The sequence below is a fragment of the Seriola aureovittata genome, chromosome 19, assembly GCF_021018895.1.
Source record: "Seriola aureovittata isolate HTS-2021-v1 ecotype China chromosome 19, ASM2101889v1, whole genome shotgun sequence".
Taxonomy (NCBI): Eukaryota; Metazoa; Chordata; class Actinopteri; order Carangiformes; family Carangidae; genus Seriola; species Seriola aureovittata.
In genome coordinates, this window is record NC_079382.1 from 21,428,563 (window position 1) to 21,453,644 (window position 25,082).

General features: G+C 45.9%; 1 protein-coding gene across 5 annotated transcripts in view; it reads left to right on the forward strand.

Moving 5' to 3' along the window:
- The first annotated feature begins 1,558 nt into the window (after window positions 1–1,558).
- Window positions 1,559–25,082, forward strand: part of fynb (FYN proto-oncogene, Src family tyrosine kinase b) — a 58,241-nt gene continuing 34,717 nt past the window's right edge. For 2 of the 5 annotated variants that reach the window (XM_056363387.1, XM_056363392.1), the window contains exons 1-2: window positions 1,561–1,737; window positions 13,262–13,332. The gene's annotated coding sequence lies outside the window, so the exon portion shown is untranslated. Of the gene's footprint in view, window positions 1,738–3,520; window positions 3,718–13,261; window positions 13,333–25,082 lie in introns of those variants that run through there. The other 3 variants (XM_056363391.1, XM_056363388.1, XM_056363390.1) reach the window with 3 other exon arrangements.

Sequence of the window (25,082 nt, forward strand, 5' to 3'; positions counted from 1 at the left end):
TTGTTGATACACCTGATGTTATTTGTACAATAAAGGTTTGCTAGAAATTTTTTTTGTGTGTTTTAAGTTCTTCCATCAGGTTATAAAAGCACTGGTCTCAGGGTGGCGTCCATTGGTCTCCAGACAGAGGATGGGAACCAAAGCCAAGTTCAGGGACCAGGTGTGAGGCCCTCCCAGCCACAACCTCAACCTATGCTACTTTAATTGCTAAATGTTTATTTTGGTTGTTTTAAATATGAATGTTTACCATTGACCTTTTGAATATCTAAAAACCAAAGATGATAATAATAATACTGTTTGTCCGTGTATATTTAAATACATTTTTTAATGATTAAAAAAAAAAAAAAAAAGCATTGAACAACGAATTGTGACTCTGCAGCACATAAACACACACTGTAACGCTGTCGTTATCAATAGAAATCATAATATATATATATAGTACATTTGCTGTATGCTGTGTTTTCTTTTTCAAGCAAATAACAGTTTAACGGTTTTTTTCGTTTTTGAATTTGAAATGAAATACGGATTCTACACTAATTAATACTCAGACCGATACTTACGTTTACTTTAGTGCCCTGACCCGTTATAACATTACTTTTCAGCTGTGTCTTCTCTGTAAATGTTGAGATATTTCATTAGGAGACGTTAAGGTGCTGTTCGTCGTGGAGACACAAGATGGCGGCCCAACGTCACGTTAAAAAACCCGAACACTCACTGCAGTTACAGCGGTTAATCAGAAGTCAGTTAATAGACATCACGTCACTTAGCACAAAGCTCAAAAACTACATTTCGACCTTTCAGAAATTTAAAATAGCGCAATAAAACTGAATTTCTCGGTAGCTTCAGTGGAACTATACTTTTATGGAGACCTTAAATACTTTTATCTTCTACTTCAGTCTACTTCTATCTTTATCTTTTATCTTCTTTAAAGGCTAATAAAAAAAAAAATCCGGAACATTTTAGTTCTGCTGTGATACCTGCATAAAATTCTTTTGAGTTTTGTCATAGTTTTATTAGACATCTTAATCGAAGAAATCTGTTACAACTACCACGCCCCTCCTCCCCCTTTTCGCTGTCTGATTTCTGATTGGACGGGAGTCCTGTCAGTCAACGGACCAAGTCAGTCGTGCTCACTTCACTTGCTCCAAAAGCTATGGAATCGAAACTCTCGGTACATGTGTTTTTTTTGTTTGTTTTTTTTCTTATTGAAAATACAGGCAACAAAAATAATAATTGAAATAACTGTCAGTTATTAATGGCGGCATGTGTTTCATTTTTTGAAAACAAACACCAAAAAATTGCGATATAACAACGCTACTTCTAGATAAACAATGTACTGCAACTTAATCAAAATCACCGAGTAATTACGATAAATAACTACCACGACTTTTGCCTCCTAACCGCGTCTCGACACGCCGGCCACTACAAAAAAAACCTACAACCTTCCCCGGTACTATTCCCTTTTTTTAATTCTTCGACGTATCCTACCCCCTCCTTTGCTGTTTTTGTGACGTTCGCTTACGCCTATGTAACTTTGAAGTTTCCTACAGCAAGTGAAGGCAGCAGCAGTTTCATTGTGGCCCTGCAGAGCTAACGCCATCACACGCAGCGGCTACGACGAGCAGCACGGTGACATCAGGGCCACCACAGCAGCGCAGTCCTCATCACTGCCAATTTTATGTCATTATAACGGCAATGGAATATAGAGCAGCGGATTATTAGACGCGTTTTGAACTGGTAAGAAACACTTTGACATTTCTTTTTACTCATCATTCACCTCGCTTCTATCCCTGAAGCGGAATGAATTACTTTGATTTTTTTTTTTTCTTTCTCCCAGGTATTATTGTTATTGACGTCTGTTGAACGTAAACGTGCTCAGCCTGTTAGCTAGCTACATCCCTGTCTGCCTCCTCTGAATGGAAAGGCTAGTGTAGGTGAGGCGTCGGCTGTTTTAAATGCGATCCCCTCTGTGTGTGTTCAGTGAGATATATTTATATATAAATAAATAAATATATATATATATATAAACACAGACGCGTACATCTAGTCTGACTGAAACCCGAAGCAAATTAGACAAGTAGGTTATCCACGGTCATTGCTATTACGTTGTTTATGTTCACACAGGAGGCGTTTAGCCTTCAAATCGTCCTGACGCATTGGTTTTTTGATCCTCTCTGCTCGGTTGTTTACCATACTCTCCCCCCTTTTCCACTCTCCCTCGCTCCCATCATCATCATCATCATCATCATCATCATCAGCAGCAGCAGCAGCAGCAGCATCAGCAGCATCTCCTACTGATGCTCGGAGGAGTCAGATCAAGGACACAACCTCACATGATTCACAGTGGCTGTCTTATCTAGGAGGCTTTTCTATTTTTTGAGGCTTGTGCATGCACGCAGTTAACTTTGAGGACCAGGTTGCATTCCTCCACATACACGGTGTTGTTGTGCAGGTTGAAGTGCACAGGCATCGCTTCTGATTCTGACTGCTGGAGGATAACGTGGTGTTTTGACTCTTGCACCCCTGCTGTGTGTTTGCAAGTTTCACATATCAATCCTGCATTGTAATCCGGCTCATACAGCACTGTGCTGCTCTTCCTCTTGTTCTTCCTAATCACCGAAGGGAAGTTTCTCCACCCTTTCCTTTTGTGAATTGGGGTTAAACGCTCTTGTCACCTCTGTCTCCTTTTTTGAATTATTGATGGGCATCTCTTCATCCATTTCTTCAGCCAATAAAAACCTGGTCAAGTCTGAACCGCAGCCATTTGTTCTGCACATTTATTTGTGTTAAATTACCGTAATTGATTATATTGTTGGTCGCTGGTGAAGTTATTTAAGGCGCTACTCAAGGGAAAAACTGCAGGAACTACAGTCTGATGTCGAGTCTGGAGAAGTACTATTATCCCTATTTTCAGAATCTCGGCTTCCTTTGGGTTTTTGAACGCTGCCAGCAGCCGGTCTACAGCTCGCTGACTCCCCCGAGTTTAAGACTTTTGCACCAAGAAGACAAAGCTGCTTGTTTTACCACCATATGATGTGACGGCCGGCTTGCAGGTGCAGTGAACGAAAGCACAATAAACCGTGAGCGGATGCGTGTCCACAGGCCGCCGGGATGATCTCTGATCAGATGTAGTTGTAGTTTTTTGGAAACTAAACTCAGGAACCAGTGTGCTTTAGGAAATACAAGCTTTACATACACAAAATAAGGTGCAGATCATGTTTTACAAATCCTAATCATTTGACATCTGTTGTGCATTTGGCATTAATCCTGCCAGATTTGAAAATTAGAGATAGGAGATAAATCCTTGCCTCCATGTTTGTCTTAAATCTGGCGTTTTTGTTTTTTTTTTTTTTGCAGTGGAGTTGTGTACTGCAGATGTCCCCGTCTGACTCGTCGGCTTTTTTGCAGAAATAAAAAACCTGCTGTAGTCAGGTTGAGTTATGAGTCAAGAGCCACTCCTCTGTATTCTCTCTGCTGGTGCTATACAATAGGAAGAGGCGTGCACGGTATCTGTTGGTGTTAAGCTCGTTGGCCCGTTCAGACAGACAGTTTCAAACGGCTTCTCATCCTTTCTTTTTCTTTTTTTTTTTTTTTTGCTCTGTGGTGAGACGCTGCCAAAGAGCTCTGTTCCTAATCACACTTCACCCCGCCACTGACTGACGGAGGGAGACTAAGAGCCGGCAGGAGAGACCTGATCAGGCAGGTTGTCACACAGAGGTGAGAGGGTTCGGACTGTGGAACAGGAAATCTGAACGCGGTGCTGTTGTGTGCGTGCGGTGTCTGCTGATGAGTTGCTCTTCTAATTTGAAGAGTACAAATAATAAACTTTAATCCACAGTTTGTTTTTTTTAGATTTCATGGATGTTTGTTGTTTGTGTGAAATTTGTTGTTTGAAACAGAATGCGGCACAATTATATAAAGTTTTATCTCGATTATCTTGTTTTCATGATCGTTGGAATCCAAAAATCGTAGTTCCTAAATGAAATTAGATTATTTCCAAACTGTCCCACAGTTTTCACACATCCTCCTGTTTCCTCCGCCTGTTCCACCTTTGTCTGTTTGGATGAGTCTAAACACAGCTTTGGTTGGATGTTGAAGAGGTCCGTCTGAGTTGTTTAACGTGTTGAACACGTTGTGTACTTTACTGTCGACTGGTTCAATCTGTTATGGTTATAGTTTTTAGTGGTTTCTGCTTTTTCTTTTGTGGCTCCCGATGTGTTTGGGTCGTGGAGCCTGAACGCTGAGCGGTGTTCGCTCGTGACCTCTCTTCCCAGGTGATGGCCGCGGTGTGTTCGATTGGTTTTAAAGCAGTTTTAGAGGCTTGAATAATTAAAAATAAAGTACTGAAGAAAGAACTGAGAAAATAATAAACAAGCATCTTTTTCTCTCATGGTTTGACCCCCTCAGATTTGGTCGTGACCCCTTGTGGGTTCAGACCTCTTGGCCGGGAACCACTGATGTAACAGGATAGGTACGTTGCATAATAGGTAGAACTTTTTGCTGCTGCACTTTTCTCACTGCGGTGGAATGAAAACAATCCTGTCACAAGTTTCGCTTTGCACATTAAGAGATGTTGACATTTTCTGATGTTCTCTGTGATCACAGATTTGGAAGATTGTGGTCCAGGTATTTACTCTTGAGTGCTTTTTATTTTTAAACTTGCCTTGTGTAGCTTTGATTCCTGCTGGTGAGGTTGTGTCTCGCTGTGTTGTGATGTTAGCTGTCCTCAGCGGGCCCCCGGCTCAGAGAGGGGGAATACAACTTACCGGGACGCGCAGGTGTGAAGTGTACTTACGCTGGTTACATCACTCCTAATGTCACTCCGGGCTCCGTACGCTCCGTGGCTGGTGCCATTTTGAACAGATGTGGCTGCACAGCGCGGATATCAGCCACGGTGAAGCTCCAGACATCATCAGTCGGCGGCGTTATGTAACCTCTAATCTTTGTTACTGCAAAATCACACACTTTACCCAAACAGGAAGTCTTGGACAGTTGTTCTGAAACTGATACCAGTTTTAGACAAACATTGGATGATAAATCGATTCTTCTTCGTGGCTGTGAAGTCGTGGCCTGCACAGGAAGTTGAGTTGTCCACTCTGCTGTTACAGAGTGGAGAAGAAGATAATAATAATATCTTTTGCATTCGTGTACTTGTTCAATCTGAACGCAGAGTTCAGGCATTAGAGCATCTCTAATCTCCATGACAACTGAGCAATCAATATCCCATCTCATCCGCTGATGAGCAACTGGACCCTGAATTACATTTATTTTTGGTTTGTTTGTTGTCAGAGTAAAATTTCTAGATCGTATAAACACACAAAAACAATTCAACAACAAACTTACATCGCCTTATATAAAGGACCTGTGGCCCTTTGCTGTATGTCATCCTCTCTCTCTCTCTCTCTCTCTCTCTCTCTCTCTCTCTCTCTCTCTCTGTCTCTCTGTCTGTCTCTCTGTCTCTCTCTGTCTCTCTCTCTCTCTCTCTCTGTCTCTCTCTCTCTGTCTCTCTCTCTCTCTCTCTCTCTCTTTCTCTCTGTCTCTCTCTGTCTCTCTCTCTCTGTCTCTCTCTCTGTCTCTCTCTCTGTCTCTGTGTCTCTCTCTCTCTCTGTCTCTCTCTGTCTCTCTCTCTCTCTATCTCTCGCTCTCTCTCTCGCTCGCTCGCTCTCTCTCTGTCTCTCTCTCTCTCAGTCTCTCGCTCTCTCTCTATCTCTCTCTCTCTCTGTCTCTCTCTCTCTCAGTCTCTCTCTCTCTCTCTCTCACTATCAAAATAAAGGTAAAAAAAAGATCTGCCCCTTGTGAGGACGATGTGGATACATTAATCTTTATGAAAACACGAGAATAGAGTGAATGTATCAATCATTTGCACTTTGATTGATCTTTGTTATTACAGCAATATCAATAATTCCTAGATTTTTTTATTATTGTTGTTGTTATTATTATTATTATTATGTGTTTTATTTAACAAATCATCCCATTTGAAATTATGGCCAGTTTGTTACTGAGTTAGTTTGAAATAGTAAAAGAAATTCATAATAAATGAAAAGTATCGTAATGTTCAGAACTGAGGTTTGTACTGAAATGTTTTGCGTATCCTTGCACCTGTAATATGTAATGATTTATTATATATACGGAGGCGGCTCATGCACGTCGTCAGATAAGAGTACATGCACGGTGTAGACGGCCTGGGATACCCCCAGTCCAGGAGCTGACGTCGTCACAGGGAGCTCGCAGTGGGTGTGGCGGCCCCGGCTCATGGCGCTCAGCATCACGCCAGGACCTCAGAGGTCAGCGAGACGACCACAACAATGCCGTCCTTTGTGTGACGCTTCCAGTGGAGAGGGGGATGAAATGTGTCTCTCTCTTCCTGCGTCCCTGCAGTTGGTGGCGGAGTCGTGACGTATACTCGCAGGCTCCAATGAAGTTATTGTTACAGACGGATAAATGAACGCAGGGTATGAAGAGCCGGTGGGGACGTAACGCTGACATGTGAGAGCAGAGCTACAGATCATATGATCCGCCCCTCCAGCGTCTCGCTACCACAACTCCCGAGTTTTCTTTCTCTGCTAATTAGAAAAACCCAGAACTTTCCCTCTTACACGATCCATCAGCTTCATTAAAAACAGGGATGTTTGCGAGCCGGGCCGTCTGCCGCTGGATCATTGTTGCAGTGACACCATGGGAGGAAATGATGTGTGAAAGCGATGCACTTGCATGAAAGCTTGTCAAAACCGGGGCCCCACGGAGATGTCCGTCTTAGGGGTGTTTCTTCAAAAGGAATTCAATTAGCAGGAGTTGTTTGTCTCGCTTCGAGGAGCTGGAGTGACACAGATCCTATCACGCTGATCGCATCGCGCACAATCCTTATCAGCCCACCACTTCCACCTGCCGCCGCTCCTCTTTGTGTTTGTGCTCAGCGTGCAGCGTCGTCCCCCCCCCCCCCCCCGAAATGTGCAAAGTCAGTTTGCTGGTCGTCGAGTGTGGCTTCATTTCCTGTGAACATAATCACAGTTGCTCATTTACATCTGGAGCACAGGCAAGGCATGAGAGCACCAGCACACACGGCTTTCTCTCATATCCTGCTCAACATTTTCCATTTTTAATCTCCCTCGCTTTTTTTCTTAATCTCTCCAATTCCATTTAGCTCTCGACTCCATTTAGCCTTTATTCATGAGTTCAATAGTGCATTGGAGCGCCTCGGTGTATGTTTAAAAACCTTACCGCTGAATGAATCGAGCAGAAATCTTTTAATTCTGCCAGCCAGCCACCCGACCTGAGAGGTCACCCCGGTGCCGAGGCCCGTGGGCCGGCAGCTGGGAGAGTCCTGCAGCAGGTTTCAGACACATCTGTCCGAGCAGGGAGCCGGAGATCCAGAGGTCCACGGCATCACGTGGCGCTCGGAGACGCAGCGATAGAAAAAGTTAAAATGGAAAGTTTTCACAGTGTTTGAAAGTGTAGAAAGGCGTGGTCCGAAACTAAAGAGTCCTAATGTGTTGAAGAGCGTTAATGTGTGGCCAGGTGGATGTTTTACTTCCTGTGTCAGAGTATTTACTATAAATGTTGTGTCTCTCACTGACCTGGTTGGTGGTTTGTTCTACTTTATGTAAACATGCTGACACAGTTCCCCTGCAGTTATAGATCTACAGAGTGCGAACATGAGCAAAGATGTCTTTAATCTTTCTTTCATTTCTCTCAATCGATTATCAATTCCTTTTTCCCCCTTTATTTTTCAGTTTAGTTTTTTTTTTGTGATACTTCTTGTTGCCAGGCGACTGACAGGCCAATGACTACCACAGGAAATAGTCTTCCAGAGGTGAGGAAAAGTTGGAATTTTTTTCAGAATAAAAGCTCACAAAAGCTTGAAATGAAGCGTTGCTGCTTTTATTTTCTAGGCAAAAAGATGATATTATTGCCGGTGGGGGCCGTTTTCACCAGTTGCCGAGCGCAGTGTGTTAACTAGTTCTCTCTCTTCTTTTCACAAACACAAACAGAAACAGAAACAGAGCTGGTAAACAGACACAGTGGCGGTTAACACACGACAACACGGTGACACTTATGTTTCCACCTTTCCAGTGTGTCGACTGCAGAGAAATACAAGAAAGATTTTTAAAAGTTAAAGTTGTGAATTGATCTCAATATTGTTATTAATAACTTTCTGATCTGTATCTGGCTCTGATGTGAATTATGGGATGGTTCCGTGTTGACGACTAGCTGTAAGAGCACAGTGAACACTGGAGCGTCTGGAGGCAGCAATCACGTGGGCGTCGTTCTCCTCGCTCGCCCTTTCAGCGAGGAGAACGACACCATCTCACTACGCTTCGTTATTTATTAATGATATGTTTACCGCGGCGGCGGCGGGCGGACCCGTGACAAGTGTTTGTATTTTGAGGGGGAAAACAAAAGCGCCCGTGTCTCTACATATGTTAATAGCCGAGAGACGTTTTTCATACATAATTAACTTGCTGTGAAATTTCCAGCTGCGTCTAATGTCATGTGTGAGTGACAAAGGCCATATTCTGCCTCAACAAAGCCAGACTGTGCTGCACGTGCACCACGCTGCTGGAAAATCTGCATTGCAAAAATGCATCGCTTTATGGTTTTGTATGAATTCCACTGTTTCTGATTTAGCTTCGTGCACGCAGGTTTCCTCCCGGAGCTCAATGGGAGTTTCTGTTTATGTGGAAAAAGTCTTCTGAGCCTCAGACAGTAACCGTGTATCAGAGAGATTCTATTATGGCCAATTTCCACTGCAGCACACAGTCTCCTGAACTCTGCTTCCTGTCTGCCCTCTGTGTAACTCCGCGCTCTCGCCTTGACTGTGCAGCGTCATTTTCTCTGCATTGCTGATGCAGCTGCCAGATGCTGACAAAGGAGACGATCGCTCGTCCAGGTCTGTGGCGTCATGTTGGCGCTGGGGCCTTCATCACCGGCTGTGACATCACCAAGGGATAAACCCCTGTTGGCAGAGTGACAGGGCTTTATCTTCAGGACGCCTTGTCACATGTTGACAACCCCCCGACGCCAGAGATGCGACTCCTCCCTCTGTGGACATTTTGTATATACAGTGTGGTTTTGATCAGGGTTGGAGAAGCCGGTCAACGCGGCTTCGCTCGCTCCGATTTGATTTTGTTGGTCAAAGGTCAAAGGTCAAGGCCAGTGTGACCTCACAAAAACAACACTTTTACTCGAGACACACAGCAGTTATGACAGGGACGTAATCTGAGACTGGTCTGAGTGGTGGAGGCAGACGACCGTGAGGCGCTGATCCCAGTTAGTGATTATCTCAGGTTACTGACGGGTCAAAAGGTCAAGCTCATAGTCAAGTTTCTGCTGGAAAACAAGACGCTCTGTCGCCCTCAAAGTCAAACGTGTCGTTACAGTTGGGGTTTTTATTTTTCTCCACGTTTGAATCCAGCGCAGAGAGAACTCTAATCTGCCGGGAGGAAAACTGGCCATTTTAATCCGCTCCTCAGCGGCGTCTGTCAGTCAGCCTCTGCGTGTGAGGGCCGGCGGCCCATCGACGGTCCTGACCTGTCAATCACATCGCATCACATCCGTCAGGGCTCGTGGGAACGCGGGTGAAACGTTGAGGATTTAACCGGAGTGCTAGCATGTCACGTCTTCACCAGAAACTTCATGCAACGTTTCAGGAAAAAAAATTTAAAAAACCCCACAGGCAGCGGAAATATATTAGTACGACTGAACTACCCCACCGTCTGTAAGGTTGCTCTAAATCTGTGTAAAGGCTGTAGCCTGCAGCTGTAAGCTTTGCAAATGCAGCTATTATTGAAATGGCAAAGAGCCCTACATCCCCTTCAGAGACTGGCCCTGAATTGAACCAGACGTGGGCGGCTGACGAGGAGCTTTATGTTCGGTTGTACAGGGAACGGCTCCGTCTGCGGCGTAGACGGAAAGCGGGGGGGGGGGGGCACCTCCGACTTGGCCCCCCGGTCCCTGAAGAGTATGAGCGGCTGTGATCGCGGGTGGGAAGCCAGTGAGGGAGCGTGTCCCTGTAGCTGAGGCGGTGAATTGTACAGACTCTTTACGTGTGAAGTTTCCTCTGTTTCATTGTTGTTACTGTTCTCAGTGTGGAGGAAATATACAGCTGTTTTGAGAAGGAACCAACAATTCTTCTCATTTTTGGAAGATTTGATGATTATTTTTTCAATCAATAGATAACGATGATGAATAATGCTTCAGTCTAGAAATTGCCTGATAAATAACTTAAAAGTCAATAGTTGTTCATTTCTTTTTCCACTGACCCTTGTGTGTATATTTGTACCGTTCCTGTGTCTTACACCCAAAACACTGAAAGTTAAAGTTTAATTTCCCTTTAAAGTGTCTAAACTCAACAAAAATATCTCAACAAAAACAACTTAGATAATTAAATAAATTTAATTAAACATGGTCATTTAAAAGTTCGTCCATTAGATTTGGTGGTCAAAGGTCAAAGGCCATTACTCCAGACTTCACACAGCAATATCTGAAATAAACAGGGATGTGGGGTAATTCTAGTTTAATCAGTGAATCACTGATAAAAGTAATTGACGGATAAAACAGTGATCAAGCGTTTAAAGGAGAACAGAGTGGGCTCAGCCTCCCCAGGCCGTCAGACGGGGGCTGGCAGTGACAGTTGCTCTAATAGATACATACAGTGTATGGAGTTGGCAGCGAGCGTCCTCGGAGGAAATGAAGCTAAGCGAAATAAAAAGAATCGGCACAAAGCCTGATTTTTTTTTCCCGCCTTGAACTCTGGCTGTGCGGCTCAGCACTCGCCTTCCCGCCCAGAGGTCAGGCACCTTCTGTGTGTCACTTCAGTCCGGTAGCCCACTCATCCGCCCCGGTAGCCAGGCAGCGGCAGAATGAGTGAACCCGTTGTGCCTCCGCTGGGTCATGTGACAGCTCAGTGTGGCTGAATGACTCGCCCCGCAGCCCCACTGCCATTATGTTTTATTAGAGGGGCTGCTGATGAAAAGACAAGAGTCAGCTCTCCCTCTGGGGCCGGGGGGGGGTGGGGGGGTGGGGATCCACAACACTCGCAGCAAGGCCTGCTGGGAGCCCGTCGCCATGACTGCCTGGGCCGACGGGCAGAGAGCGGAGGAGGAGGAGAAGGAGTCCACAGACATGTGGGGCGGCCAAATGGCAATTTTCTGCTGGTGAAGACTTAAATCACATGTTTCGCTCACACTGAGGTCGGCGGAGTATTTTGAGATTCCCTCACACGGCTCTAAAATAAACACGGGGCAACCAGCAGCTGAAAACGCTGGTTAGTTCCTGGCTGGACGTTTCAACACTACCTGCACTTTACTCACATCCCACTATAGTAATGACGTTACTATAGTAACGGTCCTCCCTGCCCTGACTACAAGAGAGAGTAAAATAAAAGAAGGTGTGTAATGTCATTTATAGCAGGTGAGAAAAAGTGGAAAGGAAGTGTAAGACATCTTCTTCCTGTTGTCCTCGTTATCTTTGTTTTTGTTTTTTCCGCTGTCTCTTCCTCTACTATTTCTACACCACCTCACTCTCTACGCCCACGTCTGCCAGTCAGCTGTTCCACCGGGGGATTTTGGATTAAAAACAGTAGGAAGGGCCGAGCGAGCGGTGACGGCTTCCAACGCTGTTTTCGAAACGAACTTCGGCTGATAATAATCTGCAGTGACAGGTTCCACCTGAGCGTGACTGTCCAGATAAAAATGGGCTTCACACAAAATAATGTATATTTTTCAGGTTGTTTCCCCATCATGCTCTGCTTCACATGTATTGATTTTGTGCAGATAAAATCAGCTCACTTCAAAGTCAAATGAATTGTTCCGTCTGTGGAGGCTTAATACAGCCAATAACAGGAAACATTCATGTAACAGACCCCCACAAACCACCAGCAGCAGCAGCTTTTCACGTGGGCGGCTGCTTTTTGCAAAACAAACGATTGCATCACATCAGCGAAGCCGCATGCATCTGCAGCGTCCGTGCCGCTCCGCTAACAAACAGTGAAGCCACGGAGATAGATTAAATTAGATCAGCAAGGGCCGAGCTTTAAAGTCAGAGCAGCAGCTAATGAGTTGGACCGTATTTGGCAGCAGAGACAGCGCGTCTTTTGTGAAGAAAGGGCAGTTAGGAGGCGCACCATGCAGTTAACCCCCGACCCTGCCGCCACACAATGACTCCACTGTGTGATTGTGCTGTCAGTCAGAGAGCTGGCAGCTACTGTAAAGTTTATCCACGCCTGGTGGAGATTTATCTGCTGAATAAAAGTTGCCATGTAGTGCATCAGAAAAGCCCTTCATGGGTTAGTTCTGCACTTTTTTTTTTTTTCGCTCACAGCTCTGAAGTTTACAAAGGACTTATTCTGATGTCGGGAGTTATTGAGTCTCAATCAAAGCATCAGCGAAGAAATTTACCAAAGCAGGAGAACTAAAAGATCTGAGCTCCTTTATCACAACTGTAAATGGTTTCACTGCTCAGTTTTCCACAGTTCTGAGATTTACAAAGCATTTATTCTCTCGTTACTGGAGGTTTGAACCTTCAGGGTTGAGAGAGACGTTCCAGAAAAAATATAAGTGAGTGATTAAAACTGCTGGATGTGTGTGTGTGTGTGTGTGTGTGTGTGTTTGTGTGTGTGTGTGTCCGTGTACGTCCAGGGCAGAGACCGGTCCGTCGACAGTCGACTGGCTCCGTACGATTCTCGTGGACACGATACCTGCACTGATTAGATTGTGGTGGCTAAAGGTCAAAGGTCAGAGTCAGTGTGACCTCACAAAACAACCTTTGTAGCCGTTAGTCAAAACTTCACGCAGTTTGTATTTTACGTGACTCTGGATAAACAGGGAGGAAAGATGAGTCTTTTTTTTCTTTCCTGTAGAATAATCACACAGCCTCCATTTGAAATGAGAAGTGCAGCGCCAGGTGGCGTCAGGGAGTTTCGATGCTCCACATTTATGAATGATGAAAAAAATCCACCTGGAGAAAAACAGAAAAGCTCCAGAGCCGTGGAACGTGGCCGTCACTCAGGCCGCAGGTCGACGCCGGCGGCTCCGACACTGGACGAATCTGTGTTTGATCACCGTGACGATGGGTGACAAAAAGCCGCACTGATAGAAGTTAAGGCCGACAGTCCCTTGGCGTCGTCCCGAAGCATTCTGGGAAAGCTTCGCCAAGACCTATTTTCACAAAGAAGCGTGAATGACGGCGGTTGGCACACGCAGTTGATATCCATGTTTTATTGAATGGGGACGATTAATAATTGAGCATCTGTGTGTCCCTGCAGGGCCTCTTGTTTTGGCGGCGCAACAAAGCAATGTGGAGGAAATAAAGATCCTGAAACGCTGAAAACCAGAGGTACGACGCTGCACACACTCCACACACACACACACACACACACACACACACACACGTGGATGAGTTCAGGCATGTTTACTCGCATCACGTCACCATATGAGAATAACCTCGTGTACACACTGACGGCAGATGGACGGACAGTAACACATGCTCGTTCTGGAGGATTTTCCTTGTCTTCGAATGCATGTGGGTCATGGGGATAGCGGAGCGAGCACACACACACACACACACACACACACACACAGATTCCCACCAGCTGGCCATCAGTAGCTGAGATTGTTTGCCAGAGGCCGATCTGCTGTCTCTAGTACGAACAGGTACCTGTGGTGCGTTAACGTTGGCTGCAGGTGTTTCAGTCCTGAGCTGCCACCTCGCGTGTCCTTCGTCACTGGAGCGGCACGTGGATGTTGTTACAGGACGACCCATGAAGACGGCTGAGAGCTAAAGTGTTGGATTCCTTCATGTCTTCACGCTTGCTACCGCCTCCATCTTGGAGCCGCAGCGCTGCAGTGAGGTCGTGTGCCGCGGGGGTCAATGTGAGGTCAACCCGAATGCTGAAAAACTGAAGCCTGGTTTTTGAAATTCTCCAAATTACTGACGTGGATGAACTGAAATGTGTTTAAGTCTCAGGTTCATACAAAATATATGAGTGAAATCGTAGATAAATGTATAATAAATGCTTAAAATGAGATTTTGTAATATCACAGAGTCGAAGCGTTTTTCTCTCACTCTGCTTCGAGGCCTTCCAGCTGCGGCTTTCACTCATGTACAATCTCACAAGAAGGTGAAACAGAAAGTTGAGAGTCCACAGGTTTTAACAACATTGAACCATATTTATCACAAAGATATGAATAGAAACATCCGTCGACCTCAGAGGGTTAATGACCAGTTTTTCAAAAAAGCACCTAGTGACAAAGTTCAGCTGTTTTCATAGAAGAGAGTCGTGAGTCTGACCTCACACTCTCTGTGGCAGAGAGGTGGAGCAGCAGTTTGTTACCCTGACAACGGAGGCTGAGAGACGATGTAAAAAAAGATAGACATCGTCTCTTCAAACTTTCTCTCTGAGTGATGATTTGACAAACAGCAGCTCAGTCTTTGTCTTTAGTCATATCTGCGATTAAATCGTAAGAATAATCGAAATCGCAATACGGCCGAGTGCCGTATCCAAATTGCGGGTCAGTTTCTATGGAGACCAGCCCGAGTCGAGAACCTTCTGTTCTACACAGCAGCTGTTAGTGAGCTTCACTTGTTCTGCAACCATTGACTTCATCAGTGTGTTGGTGGAAACAACTGAACGAGGAGTCAGCTGAGCGTTGGACACCCATAGGACACCCTTTATTACGCGCGCTCCGGTTTCCCACGTCGCCTCTGCCGCGTTTCTCGGGCCTCGTTTCGGAGCCGAATTCACGCGTGACTCAGCGTTTTTAGGAAGAAGAGCCTCTTCGGCGTGTGAGGCGGCTTCGGCGAGGAAGACGTGCCACAAGAACACAGCAGGCGTCAGAGGACGTTCTGCAGATCTGCAGCGGTAGCACATCAAGAACACTTACTGTGTGAGCGTGGAGCAGGTGTGTGTGTGTGTGTGTGTGTGTGTGTGTGTGTGTGTGTGTGTGTTTCTGGGTGGGTGGTGTTGTAGGCTGGTGAGAAGCAGAAAATGAGTCACTGATTCCAATCATGTTTTCATGACTCTCTCTGCCTCTGCGAGTTCCTGCGTTGTGCAGAAAGAGGAGCGAAGCAGCACAGTGGTAATTATCCTCACATTATCCCGACATTGATATTCATTGCTAGAATTATTCGCAGCCATGAGACAAACATACTTGTGTTCGCCGTTTGCCTCCTTGCAGCTTCAAAGCCGAGTATTCACCCCCCTCCCCCCTCCTCCCTGCTTGTTACCTCCACGATAATGACTGCCAGTGTGGGCTGTGCAACTATTCACTGAAATGTCAGCGTTGCCCTCAGACTGTGGCTTCATTGTGGTTCCCAGTCGGTCGGAGTGATGCCGTTAATGAACGCCGTTTTTTTGCAGTTTAGCGGAGTTTGAAACATCTGGTGGCATTTTACATCTGCTGGCTTTTCCCCCTCCGCCTAATGAAGTGATCTGCTCAGGCTCTCGGCTTCAAACCCAAGTGCACCCAGCGAAGCTGACACGGGGCGTACTGTGCTGTTAGAGCAGCGGGTACAAGCACAGAAACATGTCTCTCCCTCTGGGGCCTTTCATTAGAAAAATCCCATCAGCCACTTCTGCCACAGAATTTTACCAACGGGATCAAATATGTGATGTGAAAACTTCTCCATTAAACACATTTTGTTATGAATGACAAACCAAAGGTTCTGCAAGAGTCGACAGTCTACTTGTTAACTTGTCTTAACATTAGCTCGCTAGGCTAACTCGCTAGTGTTAGGCTAGTTAGCAAGCTTCTTCTTCTTTCTTTGAGCAATAATAGAAAACGGTGGATGAATTTATTGCGAAAAAAAGGCATCAATGGCGGCCATCTTGGATTTTTGAGTGGCTAACAGGTGCAGAGTTTAGAAAGATCAGATTACTACACAGTTATCTGCTGCTGCTAGCAGGTTAGCTCTTTATGCTCGTTTCTGAGCCTCTTGAAACCTCAGCGTGACGCGTCACCAGCAGCTCTTGTCGTTCAAAACGACAGTCGTTTGCTTGTATTTAACCACTTTCATTCATTATGTTTATGTTCCAGTTTTTCCTTTAGTTTTTTCACAGAAATGACGTTAAAGCTCACCAACCTTTTTCCTACATTTTCCAAAGTTCAGTCAGAAAAATCCCAGAATCCCTGCTGTTACTTTCAGCTGGTGAAGTTAAGTTTGTTTGCTCCTCAATCTAAATCTCACTGCACTGCTCTGGGATCTGTTTACTTCCAGAGCAGAAGTTGGTATTTTTGTCTCTTCATTCCTCCGAACGGTTGTAGAACAATGTGCTAGAAATATCTAAAAATAAAAACAGGCATCCACGCAGCAAAAATGGGCCTGAAAGTGGCAGGTTGGTTTGCCAACAGCAGCTTTTTTTTTTTTTTTTTAGGATGGATTTCTCCTCAGAGTCTTTGTTTGTTTTTAAATAATATTCAAAGTTTGAATTGAAGTTGTGTGCAATGCTGCGGTCAGTCTGTGGAACAAAGCGTAGGAGCAGGAGGAGATGACATGATCGACCACCTCATCAGCAGCTCCTTACCTCCAGTGAAAATAGACCCAGATGGGCGTAGGAAGCTGGAGGTGTGCGTCTCTCATTTAACCCTCTGGTGGATGGGGTGGGGGTCGGGGGGTGGGGGGTGGGGTGGGGGGGGGGGGCCATGTGCAGAGGGGCTGATGTTTGGAACCTGGATATTTATGCAGCGTGTTGTCTGTTGATGCTGATTTACTTTGTTTGTTTGACGGGGGGGAAGCAACTTGGTTTAAAGTTCACAGACTGCGAGCTGGATGCAGCTTGTTGTTCTGCTGTTTACAGGATGTGTGTGTGTGTGTGTGTGTGTGTGTGTGTGTGTGTGTGTGTGTGTGTGTGTGTGTGTGTGAGAGAGAGAGAGAGAGAGAGCCTACTGTGCAGATGGTACAATACCATAACCTCATCCTGTTTTACTGACTCGCCCACCTTCAACACATCTGCTGCAGAGCACTAATGACTGACTTCACTCTTTACTCACTGAACGTCTCGGACACTTCTTCTCCTTCCTGCAACGTTTTCTTGCTGTTTAATTTTATCTTGTCACATTCCAGTTACTCAGGAAGAGTAATCAGTTACTTTCTCTATTGGAACAGGCGTCAACAATCAAACCTCTTTATAAACAATAGTCTCTGAAGATTTTTAACTAAAGTATTTTCTCATAAGAGAAGCAGGGAGTATTTAACGGTTTTACAGAACATTAAACATCACACATTTAGGGTGATTTCATAGCTTCCTGTTTTGTTATTAAAGCCCTGATATATTAACCAAGGTCCGAAGTGAAATAATGATTATATCATTAACAGCAGCTTCTCTGATCAGACTGTCGCTCCGCTGGTGAGCTGGATGGTCGGAGTTCTGTTCTTCCACCTCGACCTCAAATAGTCCGTCACTTCTACGTCCATTTCCTGGTGGCTGACGGAGGCAGGCTCCTGTCTCCTGCCCTCGTCTCTCAGCCGTCAGAGTTTGAACTTCAGACAACTAACATCTGCAAGAAGAGCAACAAACTGGTGTCAGTCCCTACTCGCAGTAATAATATGACTGATTGATTACTGGCCAGCACCGGTCACATGTCACTGCACCCTTGTATCTTTCCTGTAAATCTCCACTGCAGAAACGCCAGGCTAGGTGAGCTTCCTGTCTACGTGCGTGCGGTCCAAACGTCGAGGCCGCCATACGGCCAAGGAGAATAAAATTAACATTTTAATTGGCCAGTTTGAAAAAAGCAGAGGTGGGGAGTCAGGCGGCCGGAACAACAGCAGCTGTAGCAGCTCATTGACGAGCTGTAGACTTACGGGCCGGCCGCTCAGAGCCGTGACAGGTACATTGTCGCTGCAGCTGTGACGGCTTCACACTCGGACGGGCTTATTATGGACACGGCTGCACAGAGGCCGACAATGGAGTCTTTCACTCGGCCGTGGCCGCACTGAAAAACTCACTTCCAAAAACATTTGTGCTTTTTTTTATTTTTTAAAATTAGCCTAAGCTCAACCCACGAAGGCACGAAGGCCATCGATCCAGCAGAGGAAAACCCTCCGGAGCGGGAAAACCCCATAAATCCCATCGGGCGTAGAAATCACTTCACAGAGCTTTGTTTATCTGAATTCACCACATGGACTGCACTTTGATTCTTCCCAGCGTCCCCAGCTCATTATGTGTTATTTACTCGTGCGCTGGCTGAAGGTGGTCATGTGGCTCGGTGCTGTTAAATGGTGCCAGCGCTTCGGATGTTGCCCTGGCTTCCTCTGCTCGGGGCAGTCTGGACTGTCAATAACTGGCTGCAGTTTCCATCAGCGCTCCACATGTTGGAGGTTTAGCGGCGACGTGGTTTTAATTATAATGGAGGGGGGGCGGGGGGGCGTTGGGCTGTGGCCATATGTCGGCCTTGGGTCCCCAGGGACTAAGCCAGCGGCTTAATGAGCATCCTCACAGGAATTAGTGCTACTTTAACCTCTGTGTTTTGACTGCTGGGAGAGGCCCGCTGCTCAGCTGATTTACAGCCGCTGATGGGAGGATGAGGATGAGGAGGATGAGGAGGAGGAGGAGGAGGAGGTTGGAGCCTCATCCTGTCTGTCTGTTAGCACACACGGTGACTTCCTCCTAAATCGTTTCAGGTTGAGCTTTAACACTTCTCTGAAAGCAGCACGGTTGTTTCCTCCTCGACCTGAGAGCGAGCAGGAACACACAGCGTCGGCGGTTTGATTCCCGCCTCCTCCTGTTTCCTGGTGTGTGAGTGTCTGTGAATGGTTGAAAAGCGCCGTGTGAATGTGAGTGAATGGGGTGAACGTGGCTTCCAGTGTAAAGCGACGTGATTGGTCGTTAAGACTGGAGAAGCACTGTTTACACTGTAAACTGACGTTAGACCTGTAGAGATCTTTTCAATAAATAATATACGACGTATTTAAATGAACGCCAGACACTCGTTAATTCAAGTCAGAGTTGTGGGTAGAACTAACTTCACTAAATCCACACTCTCTTTCCACCAGTGTCCCAGGTGTGTCCCAGGTGTGTCCCAGGTGTGTCCCAGGTGTGTCCCAGGTGTGTCCCAGGTGTGTAACCGTTTTGTGAGGAATCGGTAAACTCACTCTTACCTGTCATTACCTTCCACTTACGCATCAAAGAGCTGAGATAGTGTCAGTCAGTCAGGAGTATGATGTCACTGACAGGCGACCAATGAGACGCACCGTTACCGTTTCTCCGGGGGATAATGTAAGAACACAATTCAACAACATGTAGAAACATGAAGTTTGTTGTTTTTAGACGCTTTAATGTGGAAAAATGACAAATCATAACTTTAATTTCAAGACTTAACTCTGTACAAAAAGTTGTGTTGCCGTGGCGCAGCACAGCAGGAAACCACAACACATTTATGAAAATGAATGTATTTATATTTAACGCAGTAGACTGACTCTGTGGCGGCGGTCCGTCGCACCGTTATCAGCTGATTGATCACCTGCTGCGTTGTGCTGCGGCCTAAATACAAACAGAGGAACACAACGGGGGGTAAATTGCATCAGGCCCGACTCCCTCGTATGATGTTACTGCTGTTTGAGAGGCGGAGGATGAACACGAGCGCCAGTGTCTAAGGTTACACCGGAGAAAAAGCCTCCGTCAGACGGAGAGAGCATTGATTTTTAAAGAGTAACTTTGATGGCCAAGAGATGGAAACCAGGGTCCAGATTCACACACTGATCAATAGTGTTGGAGGATCTGCGTTTGATATATAAACCTATTTATAGATGTTTTAACTGGGGCCGGTTGTGCGTGACGTCAGAGGAGGAGAGAGCGAGACTGACAGGCCGCGTTGCTTTTCACATGGCTTCACATGATTGAACCGTGATTGACGGTCAATCAATCACACACAGGAAGCCCCCCCCCCCCCAGTGGTCAGTTGTTCCCACTGATGGATTCTGGGCTCGTTACACTCTCAGCAGGATGTTCCAGCGACTACGTTATATTCATGGCCTCCAGAGGATAATTCTTACTGGTGCGAATGTGCGGTGACCCCTGACCTTTTCTCTCGCGGCCGTCATCAGGCCAAAGTTTCCTCTTTACCAGCGAATTGTATAAAATATAAAATATAAAAAAAACAACTTTTGTTTTCATTTGTTTTTTTATTACAATTAGTTTGACAGCAGAATTTGGCAAAGCGATAACATTTAATATCGATTTATCATCCAGGCCCACGGACACATGTGCCGGTTTGTTTGTGATTTTCTTTGTTCGCGTCGGTGATAAATAGTTTTTTAATGTTTTTAATTTGAAGTCGCAGTTTTCAGTTTGTGATATTGGTGTTCTTGCAGTTCAGTGTGTGTGTGTGTGCGTGTGTGTGTGTGTGTGTGTGTGTTACCCATCCATATCATCCATATAAACCATTTGAAGACAAAGAATGATGAGCCTTTAAGATTATCCCCCGCTGGAACACAATCCTCTTTGGAGGTGCTGAGCAGCGGGGGCGTTTCTGAGTCTGGGTGCTGTCTAGACGCCGCCGCTGCTCTGTGTGCAGCGACGTGCTGCGCCGAGTCCGGCGGCTGCACACGGGAGTCACAGCTGGATCACGTCGTCTCCTCGGAGGCGAGTCAGAGGGTCACTGAGTCACGCACACACACACTCACACACACTCGCAGAGACGAGAGATAAATATTTGAAGCAGTCGTGTCTCCTCGTCTTCCGTCACTCACAGCCTCTTAAATCATCACGGCCACCGCGTCATTTACAAACTCCCACAGACTCTGCCAGCAGAGCAAGGACCCACACACCCTCACTGTGCTCGGGAATGTGGTAACCTAGCAACGGGGCTATAGAGACAGATCGCTGCGTCGGGTCGGCGATGGGCAACCGTGCCTCATCTGCTTAGGAGGTAAATCCTGCTTTCTGAAGGGCACGTGTGATGTCACCCTCTGAGGTTTATCTGCTGTCCTTCTCGCACACACACACACACACACACACACACACACACACTTCACTACACGCTCTGATACCGTTTTAATGTGTGCAGCACTTCCTTAAAAGAGAGTGAGGAAAAAATGGCGTTAAAGCAGTTTGTGTATAAAGATGCACAAGTCTGTCAGAAATAACTAAGTTTTGCTGCTGCTTCATAGCTAACGTTAGCATTAGCGGCTGTTCACTTCATCTGGAAAACATCTGCTTCGGGAAACCGTGAATTAAAAGTTAAAACTGAAATTAAACTTGTATTTCTTTGCATAATAAAACTTATCATCATTATGATTGAGCTGGGTTGAGACAGGAAGTGCGTACCATTTCTAAACCACTGGCGCTGCTTGTAATGTGTCATCTTCTGTCATAGAGGATCTTCGACCACGTTCAGCAGCAGAGAAAACTTTAACCACTTTAAGAAGTGGGTTGAAAAAAATGAGTTGGTGGTTATTACAGTAAACGCACCGTCTGTGAGTTCAGAAAACAAATCTGCATGGTTTGATTTTTGCTCCTGGTCGTGTCAGTGTGTGAAAACGCCACCAGAGATTTTAGGTCACTGTTAAAGACAGTGCAGTTCCTTCTTTTCACCTGCAGGGTCGGGGAAGTTTCAGGCCATGAAGAACGCATGTGGCTGCTGGGTTGTACAAGGCTGTTGGGGGGGGGGGGGGGGGGGGCGGCGAGCAGCGTGAGTCAGAGTCAGAGCCGTGCGGCCTTGTTTGACTCCAGGTCGGCCGAGTCATTCGTAGGGAAACTGTGAGGACGAAAGGCAGAGAGCAGCAGGACACAGAAGCATCTTCGCTCTATTTATAGAGTGAACGATCGACTCGGCTGTAAGTCACTTCATCAGCAGATCTGCCTTCCTGCGAATGGAAGGGGGGGGGGGTTATTTTCAGCGTTTTGGGGCTGAGCCATGTTATTACACAGCTGTCCGACGACATTGTGCTCAGAGAAGTGAATGGAAACTTAACACAACTTCAAGGTGTATTTGAGGCTTTTAGCCACATCCTGTAGACAGTCGCAGCGATGAGGGGATTCACTCAGAGTGTTGCACCGTCTTCACACCTGCACACCAGCAGGCAGGAGCTGCACCCACGAGCTGAACCGCTCAGTTACACAGCTTTTGTTTTCTATGCCGCCGCCGCCGCCATATTGTCCTCATGGTTGTCCGACCGTCCCGTTTCCCGTGGACACGATATGTCCGTAACGCCTCGACGGAACTTCTTCATATTTGGCACGAATGTTCACTCGGACTCGAGGATGAACCGGTTAGATTTTGGCGGCTAAAGGGTCAAAGGTCAAGGTCGGTGTGATGTCACAAAACGCAGTTTTGGCCTTTGTGAATGCAGTATCTCAGTAACGCCTCGAGGGAACTTCCTCATGTGTGGCACAAACGTTCACCTGGACTCAAAGATGAACTGATTAGACTTTGGAGGTCAAAGGTCAAGGTGTTTATGACCTCACAAAACACTTTTGCCCATAGCTTTTGACAAAATTTCACACAAATGGTTCATATTTTAAATGACTCTGCACAAACAGGGATGTAACCAGGAACTAGTCTGAGTGGCGGAGGCAGACGACCAGGAGGAGGCGGTTCTGGCCTTTGGTTTATCTTCAGTTAGTTAGTTGTCAGTGTTATTGTCAAACTGAGGTCGCAGTCTGTGGTCTTTTCTATCCATGCTTGTAAACGTGCCATCTTCGGTGAAAGACCGTGTGTATTTAACGTGGATGGCTCCAGTAGGAAGTTGCTTCTACCGGCGTCGGTGTTTGGATACGCTCCTCGCCGTTCCGTGCAGTTTATTTTCTGATATGATGATGTCTGAATGCAGAATACTCTGACTCCGCCGCCCCGAGTGTCGAGGAGCTGCAGGAATTGCAGCGACGTGTTCTAACAAAGGTTCATTTCCTCCTGTTTCCTGTGGAGCGCACAATCAGCAGCCTCAGTAATCGGAGGATGTCTTGACACTCGGGCTTTCCGCTGTATTTCATTCATCACCGTAAGTTGAAAGGTGACACTTAAACTGTTGATCAGTACAGTCATTTGTCTTTCTCTGGCTCACAGTCAAATGTCGTACGATCCGAACATCGAGGGAACTGTGAATTATATCCAGATCTCCGTGAGTATTAAACCTCCCGAAGGACGTGCAGCGCACCTCTCGCTTCACAGAGAATCGTTTCCACGGCACCTGGAGCCAAACTCGGCTCAAAACTTTGTACTTCTTTAATGTAACAGAGAAGAGTTTCAATGGGAACAGGTGACGGTGTTTCAGGGAGATATCAAATGTCTGCACGGCGCAAAGGATCCGAGCATCAGGACGACATCATGACATCTCTGATAGCTGGATAACTTTCCAGATAATCTGTAAAGGAAAATGCAAATCAATGAACGTTTCCAATCACTCACATAATGCAAATATTAGTAGTTGTGGCGGCGCTACGTTAAACCGGCGCAGAAGAAGAAGACGACGAGGTGGTTTAATCAAAAGAGAGGGTCAAACCACAGATGATGGATAAAACTGTAGAGAACAGGGAGGAGATGTGACATTTCTGTTTGTTTGTGCAGCAGAAGCATCAGTGGATGTTAAAGTCCGCGTGTCTGTTTCCAGCACATACATGTGGCGGGTCATGTGACAGCTCTGAGACGCGGGTCTGTTTCAGTGGTGGGTTTTGAGCGCGTGTTGTGAGGGTGACACTCGGTATCAGCCACTTCTTCTGCTGCTGAGACGAGAGGCTTTGACGCCACGTTAACTGGGCCGTACAGTAGGTCGTCTTTTCCTTCGTCGTGCCGTGTCAGTGAGAGACGCTCAGTCGACTGATGAACCACACATTCACACACGGACATGTTTTAAATGCTGCTTGGACGGATTGTCGTTGAGAGAATTCACAATAGTGTGTGTTTACTTGTCATCGTGTTCATTACAGGTCATTGTTTCCCTTCAGTCACTGGTGTGTCTGTCTCTGTTGTGACGAGTGTCCGCTGGAGACAAACCAGAGGAGCCACGGCATTAATATAATCCACTTGTTTACTCGATGTACTAAAACAGAGATCGTTTCTGCACTCGTTGCATTTGCTGTGAATGAGAAAATCACACATGCAACTAAATTTGAAAAAGTGAATTTAAAGTGGAAGCTTTCCTGACTCGTAGCGCGGAGGCAAAAAGCAGCGAAATGCAAAGATAATTGATGGTTTCCTCGGAGGGAGCAGATGAATATTTGAGTGAGGAGAGAAGAGGCAGCATCTTGTGTGTTGGTGTTGATTCATCCGAAGCCCAAAAGGAGAGAGAGAGAGAGAGAGAGAGGGAGAGAGAGAGAGTGTGGGGGCTGCCAGGTCAAGTCGTGGCCACAGCTGCATTATTAACAGAAGGTCAGCTGTCAGCACACGTCCGCAGGGCTCACATCAAGCAGCTCACTCCATCCTGCACCTCTGGCTGACATGTTTGTAACCTTGTAGGCCATTTAATGAAGGGTCGCAGGCCCTCTCCTTTTACTTTCTGCTCCTTTCTTCTTGTTCCAATAAAACAGAGCCAGACCAGAGGAAGCAAATAATCCACAGAGCATCTGGGACTTTTATTACCTTGCTGTAAAAAAAAAAAGGACGTATAAGATGTATTGGGAAGTCGCCTGCACATATTGACCCAGATAGCTTTAAAGCGCTGTGACAAGAATAAGCACCAAAATATTGTGTCTGTTATAATAGATTAGTCTATAAAATGTAAAAAAAAAAAAAAAAAACATATTTTTTAGCAACAGACAAAAAGTTGTAAGTTCCTTGTGTCACTGTGTTGTCTGGTAAACAGTTGAAAAATAACGGAAAGGTTGTTACGACGGAGTATTTGGATCATTTTGAGAATAAAATCATATTAAAGAAAAAAGTCAGAATATTACGATGTTATTATCAGAATTTCAGATTTTTTTTTTGTGGCTCTAAAACTCCGTCATAGAAAGTAAATTATGTTGTGTTCAATAAAGTTTTTGTTTTGGCCACAAATACAGAAATCAAACACAGGGACAGTTGATTTTAGATGATGAAGAGGCAATTGGGCAGGACAGGCGGCAGAGAGGTGGACCAGGCCGGGGTGGTGGGAGGCGGCGGTGCAGGTGGTGCAGGTGGTGCGTACAGGTGCTGGAGACGAGGCAGAGGTGA